At 40.8% G+C, this 9606-nt stretch overlaps 1 long non-coding RNA gene across 1 annotated transcript; it reads left to right on the forward strand.

Moving 5' to 3' along the window:
• Positions 1–157: 157 nt before the first annotated feature.
• Positions 158–8331, forward strand: LOC115516609. The gene is made up of 3 exons (XR_003969603.1): positions 158–479; positions 1091–1219; positions 7256–8331. It is a non-coding gene; the product is annotated as an uncharacterized LOC115516609 (long non-coding RNA).
• The last annotated feature ends 1275 nt before the right edge of the window (positions 8332–9606 follow it).

Genomic DNA, 9606 nt, shown 5'->3' on the forward strand with positions numbered 1-9606 from the left:
CTGATCCTCAGCTGCGGCCGCGCTTCCGCGCCGCGCGGCCCTTCCGCCGGCGGCCGGTGCCGGGAGAACGCGGGTGGCGGCTGCCCCTCCCCCGCCGCGGGCTGCTGGCCGGAAGAACGCGGGCGGCTGGCCTGGAGACCGCGGGCGGCGGCGCGGCTTTCCCGCCCCAGCTCCTCCCCGCGCTGCGCCCCCTGAGCGGCCGCCCTCTGTGAAGTTGAGGGCGCGTAACAAACGGAGCGGCCGCGGGGCTGCGGGCTCGCCTTCCTCCCCCGGTGGCCGGCACTCCTTCGCCGCCGGCGGGCCCGGCTCCGGGACGAGGTCGGCTGCCCGCTCTTTTTTTCCGGTGGGGAAAATGCAGCCCGGAGTGGCAGACGGGTGGAGGACAGGCTCTGGTCGCCCTCCCTCGGTTCGTCTCATCCTCGGGCCGCCCGAACCCTGTCCAAGGGAAGGGAACCAGGAGTTAGGACTGGACACTTGGGGTAAGGCCGCTTGGGGGTTTTGTGAGTGCACCCGTCCCTCCCCCACCAAGTAAATTTTTAACACTGCCCACCCCCACCCCAGTGCAGTTCTCCCTTCCCTCAGCCATTCAGTAAAAAGGCTATCGGTCTGGTAGATAATAATAGATAATAATAGAGTGGTATATGGGAAAGGGGGGCGGGGCCTAATACATGGGGTGAAAATCGCCCAAACTGAGTTGAGAAGCTCTGAGACACAAAGTACTGTCCATGAGTTCCAGGTACATTCGCAAGATGCAAGAAGCATTATTCGAAAATAGCAACATCCGTTATTTAATTGGGTGCAGTGAGCTCCTCTTCAAGGTCTTGAGCGTAGAGCTCTGAGGCTGTACAGCTGTTAACCAGCAGCTACGTTCCAGGCCAGAAGTAGCTGCACTTCAGCAGGCGGGGAGCCTCCCTCCGCGCGTTGACCCCAGTGAGGAGACTGAGTGTTAAGTGCTTTGGAATTCTACCAGATACAGTAAAATCCCCCTGTCAGTGTATTGTACTTTTCCTAGAACCTATCCCCTGTCGTTAAAATAAACCATGGTGAGCTACTAAAATAGGCAGGTGTCCTTTTCGCCCTTCCAATTTAGCAGGAATTCCATCCTCTGTATCAGAGATAGCGCATGGGCGGTTGAGCGCACGCAGCCATGAAAGGTGGACTGAACATGGAAGAGGACACCCAATCAAGCAAAATCACCTACTTCTATTTTTTGCAATAGGTAATTACACCAATAACAAATATGCGAGTAAGTTAAAGGTCAACGTTTTAACAAATGTTGCTGAACTTAGAAATTCACCAGATTTCAGAAATCATGGTTCTAATGGAATATGATTTTCCTAAACAGGACAATGTTTAGTGCTTTCTGTTTTAAAAAGTTTTGTTCTCCGGATGCTTCATAGTGTTTATGCATTATAATAGCCCCATAAAGATCAGTAACAGTATGTATACCAGCTTGATTAATGATTTTTTAGCACCCACTATCTTTTCTTCATAGCAATATCATAACGTAATTAAACATGTATTTGTGTGATTTTAGCAGAGCATCCCCAACTCTGCTGTAAGCTGAGAGCAGGAACCATGTCTGTCTGCTTACCCGTGTGTGTCCAGAGCCAGCACGTGCTGGCACTTAGTGGCCGCTTGAATATTTGTTGAATATTTGAATGAACCTAGGAAGTGAGGAAGAATCTGGAGGGGAAGGTAATGACTTCAGTTTTGGAAGGATTGAGTTTAAGATATCTATGCTTCATTGCAGTGGAGATGATTTCAAGGCCAGTTTCCCATCTCACTGTTCCTTTGCCTGGCATATTCAATCCACAGTTTCAAAAGCAGGAGTCATCTGGCACCTTCCAGATTAATGAGACATCATTTATACCTACCTTATTTGCTTGGGATGGAGGAGATGGACACAGTAATGATGTGGTTGAAGCGGTCTTTACTGTGGCGATATATGACACACTCTCCTCTCCCCTCTTAGGCATATATCTCCTCTCCACAACTTTAAATGTGACTTGCTTTTCCCCAATCCCTGGAATAACTGTCCCATTTACCACAGCCTAAAAATAGACCAGAATCTGATCACAAGCCAGCCCAATTCTAGGACTTTGCTAGAAACTTCCTTAACTGTTCAGTGACCAACCAGGACAGAAATGTAGGACCACTCAGTCTGTTTATTTCCTACTGCTAGTCTGGGCAGCCTTTTGTAAGGAGAATGCATAAAATCTCTCTCCCTGTTTTCCCATAATTGGGGTTGCCAGATAAAATGCAGGATGCCCAGTTCAATATGAATTCAGATAAACAATGAATATTTTCTTAGCATATGTTTTTCCTATGCAATTTTTAGGATACACTCATACTAAATTATTCATTGTTTATCTGAAATTCAAATAGAATTGGAGCATCCTGTATCTTTTGTTAAATCTGGCAGTTCTACCTATAATACAGCCCAGCTTCAAAAGATCAAGCCCCACAATATCTATTTGCTTTTATTAAGAATTTAACATAGTCTCTTGTGTCATTTATTGCAAACTAATAATATCATACGTAACTATATAACACTTAATCAACTTCAGTGACCATATGAGCTTGGCCTTTCTGATATAGGCATTCATTGTGAAAAGTCCAGTGTACTTAGCTCAAAAATAGCAAATGAAATTGGACTCTTGAATAATCTAACCACTGCATAGAATGCGCAGAGAAAAAGGAAGAAGAGTGAAAAATTCTTATTTTTCTTACCTAGGCTCAGAAACGCCTGTGTATTGACACTGTTTTGAATTTCATTCTAGAAAAATGCTGTTTTGAAAATTCATTCTGAAAAAATCTAGATATGGGAATTACTTAACATGGGAACCCTTACTCTTTGCTCCACCATGGGTTGAATATTGATCAAACATAGAGTTCCCAGAAATTCATTTGTTCTTTGATTTCTATTTTGTTTGGTCCTGATTATCACTGAAGAAGGAGTAAAGAATCTTTAAAAACTGACTAGATACTAAGGAAATGCTCAAACATTAGAAATTGTTTAGGGGTAATCTGGATGGCTCAATGAGTGGAGCATACAACTCTTGATCTTGGGGTTAAGTTCAAGCCCCACATTGGGTGTAAAGATTATGTAAAAAATTTAAAAAAGGAAATTGTTAAAAAAAAACAACTAAGAAAATACTAAGACCCTTCTCACACATTTACTAAATTTTAGCATATTAAGAGCTACATATGGAATCTACCACCCTCAGAAATGTTTCACTTAAAACATTTTTAATTCTAGGGGCATCAGGGTGGCTCAGCTGGTTAAGCGTCCAACTCTTGATTTTGGCTCAGGTCATGATCTCATGATTCCTGAGATCAAGCCCAGGGCCGGGCTCTGCACTGAGAGTGGAGCCTGCTTGGTATTCTCTCTCACTCTCTCTTGCTCTCTCTCTCTCCTTCAGCTCCCCCCCCCACCCCCGGCCATTCACACGCATGTACATGCATGCTCTCTCTAAATAAGTAACCATTTAAAAAACATTTTCAACTCTAAAGTAAGATAAACTGCTACTCATAGATAAGAGATATTAACTCAGACAAAGATCAACGTCTTAACTATACATATAATTTGACTTTCAAATTTTAAAGGATGTTATTTATTGGTCATTTCAAATAGACAGCAGTCAATTTTCATTTTGAAAAAAAAATCTATTTAAATCAAATTCCTCCAACAAGATATATAGAATCAGAGAATATTGTTTTATAGTTTTTGTTCTTACATTTAAGTCTATGATCCATTTTAAGTTCATTTTTGTTCATACAGTGTGAGGTCAGGGTCTACGTTTGTTCTTTTGCATGCGAACATCCAGTTGTCCTACCACCATTTTTCTAAAAAGACTGTTCTTTCCTCATCAAATTGCTAGTGTACAGAAATGCAAGGGGTGCCTGGGTGGCTCAGTCGGTTAAGCGTCTGACTTCGGTTCAGGTCATGATCTCATGGTTTGTGAGCCTGAGCCCCAGGTGGGGCTCTGTGCTGACAGCCCAGAGCCTAGAGCCTGTTTTGGATTGTGTGTCTCATTCTCTCTTTGCCCCTCCCCCAAGTGTGCTGTCTCTCTCTCTCTCTTTCTCTCTCTCTCTCTCAAAAATAAATAAAAATGTAAAAAAAAATTAGAAATGCAATAGGTTTTTATATATTGACCTTGTATCATTCAAACCTGCTTAACCAATTTATTAGCTCTAAAGTTTTGTGTATGTTTCTCAAATTTTTTATATACAAGATCATCTTATAGACTCCTAGAAATCCAGATGCCTTTTATTTCTTTTTCTTACCCAACTGACTTGGCCAGAACCTCTATACAATGTTGAATAGAAGTAGTAATAACGGACATCTTGTCTTACTCCTGATATTAGGGTGAAAGATTTCATCTTTTAGTCACCCCCAAATACTATGTTAGCTGTAGGTGTCACGTGATTCCCTTATCAGGTTGCAGGAGTTCCTTTTTATTCCAAATTGTAGAATGTTTTTTTTTTATCATGAAAGGGTGTTAGATTTTGTCAAATGCTTTTTCTTTGTTCATTGAGATGATCATATGGTTTTGTCCTTTGCTACATTATGTTGATTGATTTTGTTAAACCAATCTTCCATTCCCTATTTGGTCATCATATTTAATCCTTTATATTCATTGCTGGATTCACCTTGCTAGTATTTTTTTTTTTTTTAAGATAAAGGGTGTGTGTGCTAGCAAGCTGGGGGAAGGGGAGAGGGAGTAGGAGAGAGAGAATCTTTTTTTTTTTAATGTTTTTAATGTTTTTATTTATTTTTGAGAGAGAGAGTGCAGGAGCAGGGGAGGGGCAGAAAGAGAGGGAGACATAGAATCTGAAGCAGGCTCCAGGCTCTGAGCTGTCAGCAGAGCCTGACGTGGGGCTCGAACTCACAAGCCATGGGATCATGACCTGAGCCGGAGTCAGCTGAGCCACCCAGGCACCCCAAAAGAATCTTAAGCTGGTTCCAGGCCCAGCTCAGAGCCCTTAGTAGCCACAGTGATAGCAGCGGGCTTGATCTCACAACTGTGACATCATGACCTGAGCCAAAATCAAAAGTCGAACACTTAACCTACAAAGCCACCCAGGCGACCCTGGTCTTTGGTTTTCTTAGGATATCTTTGTCTGGTTTGGGATCAGGGCCTCATAAAAGGAGCCAGGAAGTCCATTCTCTTATTTGTGGGAAGAGTCTGTGAAGGATTAGCCTTAATCTTTTTGAAACATTTGGTAGTGGTGCACCTGGCCGGCTTAGTCAGTAGAGCATGGGACTCTTGCTCTCAGGGTCATGAGTTTAAGCCCACGTTGAGGGGTAGAGTTTACTTTAAAAAAAAAAAAAAAGAAGATAAAGCTTTTTTTTTTTTTTTTTTTTTTAAATAAACTTTTGGTAGAATTTACTAGGGACATCACCTCGCCTAGGCTTTTCTTTGTAGGAAAGTTTTGATTACTGCTTTAATGTCTTCACATGTTACAGTTTTATTCAGATGTTCTGTTTCTTTTTGATTCAGTTTTGGTAGTTTGTGTGCTTCAAGGAATTCACCTAGGTTATTCAAGTTGTTGGCATTTTGATAATACTCCCTTATAATTTTTTTCTTTCTGTTGGTAGTAATATCAGCTCTTTCATTCTTAATTCTAGTAATTTGGATTTTCCATCTCTTTTTTTTTTCTTGGTCTAGATAAAGATTTGTCAATTTTGTTGATATTTTCAAAGAACCAACATTTGGTTTTGTTTATTGTTTTTCTTCTCTTTTTCATTTATTTTTTCTGTGGTCTCTATAATTTACTTCCTTCTGCTTGCTTTGGGTTTAGTCTTTTTCTAATTTTTTTAAGTTGGAAGCCTGTTACGTATTTGAGATCTTTCTTTTTGATATAGATGTTTACAGCTTTTCATTTCTCTTTTTTTTTTTAATTTTTTTTTTTAACGTTTATTTATTCTTGAGACAGAGACAGACAGAGCATGAACAGGGGAGGGGCAGAGAGAGAGGGAGACACAGAATCGGAAGCAGGCTCCAGGCCCTGAGCCATCAGCCCAGAGCCTGACGCGGGGCTCGAACTCACAGACCGCGAGATCGTGACCCGGGCTGAAGTCGGACGCTCAACCGACTGAGCCACCCAGGCATCTCTTTTTTTTTAATATTTATTTTTGAGGGACAGAGAGACAGGGTGCAAGCAGGGGAGGGGCAGAGAGAGAGGGAGACACAGAATCCAAAGCAGGCTCCATGCTCTGAGCTGTCAGCACAGAGTCTGATGCAGAGATCATGACCTGAGCCGAAGTCGGATGCTCAACCGACTGAGCCACCCAGGCACCCCTATTTCTTTCATTTCTCTTTAAGCACTATTTTAACTGCATCCTGTACATTTTTGTATGTTGTCTATTTTCATTCATCTTAAGGTGTTTGCTAATTTACCTTATAATTTCTTCCATGACACACTGGTTATTTGAGAGTGTTTATTTTCCACATATTTCCAAATTTCCCAAATTTCCTTCTGTTCATTGATTTCTAATTCTTTTTTTAAAGGGGGGATTTTTCACAGGTCTTGAAATGAATTCCCAGGCTGTGTAGTAATTGAATTCAGTAAAGTTAGAATATTACTTGTTATTAGAATTTTCAAATCATATTCCAACTTACTTTCCAGATGTTTAGTTCAAGTGTGCCGTGCATAATTCTTCATGGTGAATGAAGTCTAGTTTGAAATAAACTTTATGGAGTGAAAGTGCGCAGAAATTCTCAATGGCCAGGATTATTCAGTGACATTTTCTGTGATATTCTATACTAACCATCTGCGTTTTGTATATTTGAAGTTTCCTTGACAAAATCATCATGAGCCAGCTGCTTTTACTTTTATTTTTAATTATTTTTAATTTTAGGCTTCCATATGAATAGCCCCTAGTGAGTGGTATGAGAAACTGTTAAAAATAGTTATTGTGTATTGCAATAGGTATGTGGTCATACAGCCAAGATTTCTTTTCCAGAGATGGTCCCATGGATTTATAATGTTTACTGAGCATTTTTAGTGTTCAAATACCATTTGGAAAATAAAATTGGGCAATTCCCCTTCCCCAAAGTAAAGTACGCCCAAGGAGAAAAAAGGAGATTCTCTGGTACAGAAGTCAAATTTAAATTGCCTTTATGGATTCAGTGGTAATCAAAGACAGGCTGCTGGAAAATGAACTGACCACAGCGTGTGTTTATGAAATGTTTCCCCCTTCCTTCTGAATAAACTACATGAACATAATTAATGTTCTTAACTACAGATCCCATTTAAGTTGGAGCTGGTGATGAGTTTGCTGGAAGATAATTATTATTCAAATCACAAAATGATAAAACTTATGGGATCTCAGAAATCACCTGGTCAAATCCCTTCACCATCCAAAGTTTGTTTGGGTCACCATTGAATCTACAGCATGAAGAAGAGTTCCTGGCTCACTAGTAGTTGGATGAAGGAATCTTCCTGAAATGCTCCTGCTCAAGACTCTCCCTTTTCTCTTTCATGCCAGGTCCAGACTCCTTTATCTGCCTGTGAAGTCCCTCTGTGATATGTCTCAGCCAAATCTGTAACTAGATTTCCTGTTACTGTTCATCACATACCAACTACTTCCCTATATATCTCCACGTACTCTCAACAATCCTTTACATATCTTGAGGTCCACTTCATCCATCCAAATTCTATACATCTATGAATCCCTTCTCTGATAAATCTAACCCATATTAGTTTTTTTTTTTTTTTCCTCCTAAGATTCTGGTCATGCTTACATTAGCATCACAGTTTACCCTTTAAATGTTTAACATCTCTATGTCCCTATGTAGTTTTTAAAAGTACCTAACACACATTTCTTTTAGCCTTCTAACAATCCTGTGCAGTTGGACATGAATTAATTATTCATTCATTCGAGAAATGTTCATTGAACATTCACTGTGTGCCACTGCCCTGGGTAGGCATAAAGGATATAATAGCAAAAAAGAAGAACCAATGTTCAAAGTACTTACAGGACAGAAACAGAGTCTAATCAGATAATCAGGCAGTAAATGTAAGATTACAACAATAACAATTGCTAACATCTACTGGACATTTATTATGTGGCTGGCACTGTTCTGAGTCTTTTATAGACTCATTTAATTTTCTCAACCACCCTGGGAAGAAAGTACTATTGTTCCATTTTGCATGTAAGGAAAATAACAGTTGTGGTATATGAAAGTATGTGATGCCTCAGTTTCCACGTGCATTCAATGGAGTTGTTATGATAAATAAATTCTTATTGGTAGAGCCCTTAGATCAGTGTCCAATTTGTATTAAACATGACTATTAGCTATGATGATGATGGCAGTGAGAGATTAAAAGAGGGAATCCTATCAGAGACATTAAAGAGAATCCTACCAGAGACATTAAAGAGAGCTGTAATCTAAAGGACAGGTAGGTGTGAATGAGACCAAGTGGATGGTTGGGGGAGGGAGGTGCTCCAAGCATAGGTTACAGCACATGCAAAGGCTCTGTGTGGGGAGAAACCTAGAAGGCCCGTGTGGCGGAAGGTGGGATGGGGACATGGTATCAGGTGAGGGTGAAGTTAGATAGCTGCTAGATTCTGCAAGGACCTGGCCCTATTAAAGACTTCAGTCTTTAAAAGTCACTGAAGGCTCTTTAACAGGGGGCTTATATGATCAAACATGCATTTTATAAGATTATTTTGCTGTAAGAAGAAAGGATTGGGAGTGGATTGAAGTAGATGATTAAGAAGTTTTACAGTAATACAGGGGAGAAAATATGGTAGCTTAGACAAGACGACTAAAAGTGGAGTTGGAGAGAAGTAGACGGATTTAATATAAAAAGAATCTGGTGATGGATTCGAGAGAGTAGAGGCAAGACATTAGGGAAATGCCTAGATATATAGAACCCCTGGAAAAAGCTAAGTTTTGAGGGGGAAACCATGAGTTCAGTTACATACATATTGAATTTGAGGTATACCTCTGAGACTTCCAATAAAAATTGATAGTAGCCTGAGCTCAGACGCACGATCAAGGCTGGAGTTGTTGACGTGAGGTGGTGGTAAAGTCTTAGGCATGGACAAGAATATTCAGGAGTGATACCAAGTGGGAAGAAGAGAGAAGGCTTAGTATTGAGACGTTTGGGTTTAATGCCTGGGTAGAGGAGGATATACTTGGAAGGAGGATATACTAGCCAGAAGTATAAAAAAAAAAGTGGAGAAGTATTGTTATGGAACCTGGGACAAAACAGCATTTCAAGGAGAGAATGATCTATTGTGTCAATTGTTGGTGAAAAGTCAACAAGATGACTGAAAAATGTTGGGTTTGTTGACACCAATGCTTCACTAGTGAGACACCCAGGATCTCCATCAGAGCTCCTTCAGGGGTATGATAACGTGGGACCCAAATGGCTGAACAGTGAGTGGAAGGAAGGAAAATGGAGGCAGTTAGATGAGTAACTAGAAAGGAAATTAGGATCCAGGAAGGTTTTGTTGTTGTTGTTGTTGTTGTCGTCGTCGTCGTTGTTGTTTTAAATGTTTATTTTTGACAGAGACAGAGTGCAAGTTGGGGAGAGGCAGAGAGAGAGGGAGAGACAGAATCTGAAGCAGACTCCAGGCTCTGAGCT

Source organism: Lynx canadensis, chromosome B3 (genome assembly GCF_007474595.2).
Source record: "Lynx canadensis isolate LIC74 chromosome B3, mLynCan4.pri.v2, whole genome shotgun sequence".
Classification (NCBI taxonomy): domain Eukaryota; kingdom Metazoa; phylum Chordata; class Mammalia; order Carnivora; family Felidae; genus Lynx; species Lynx canadensis.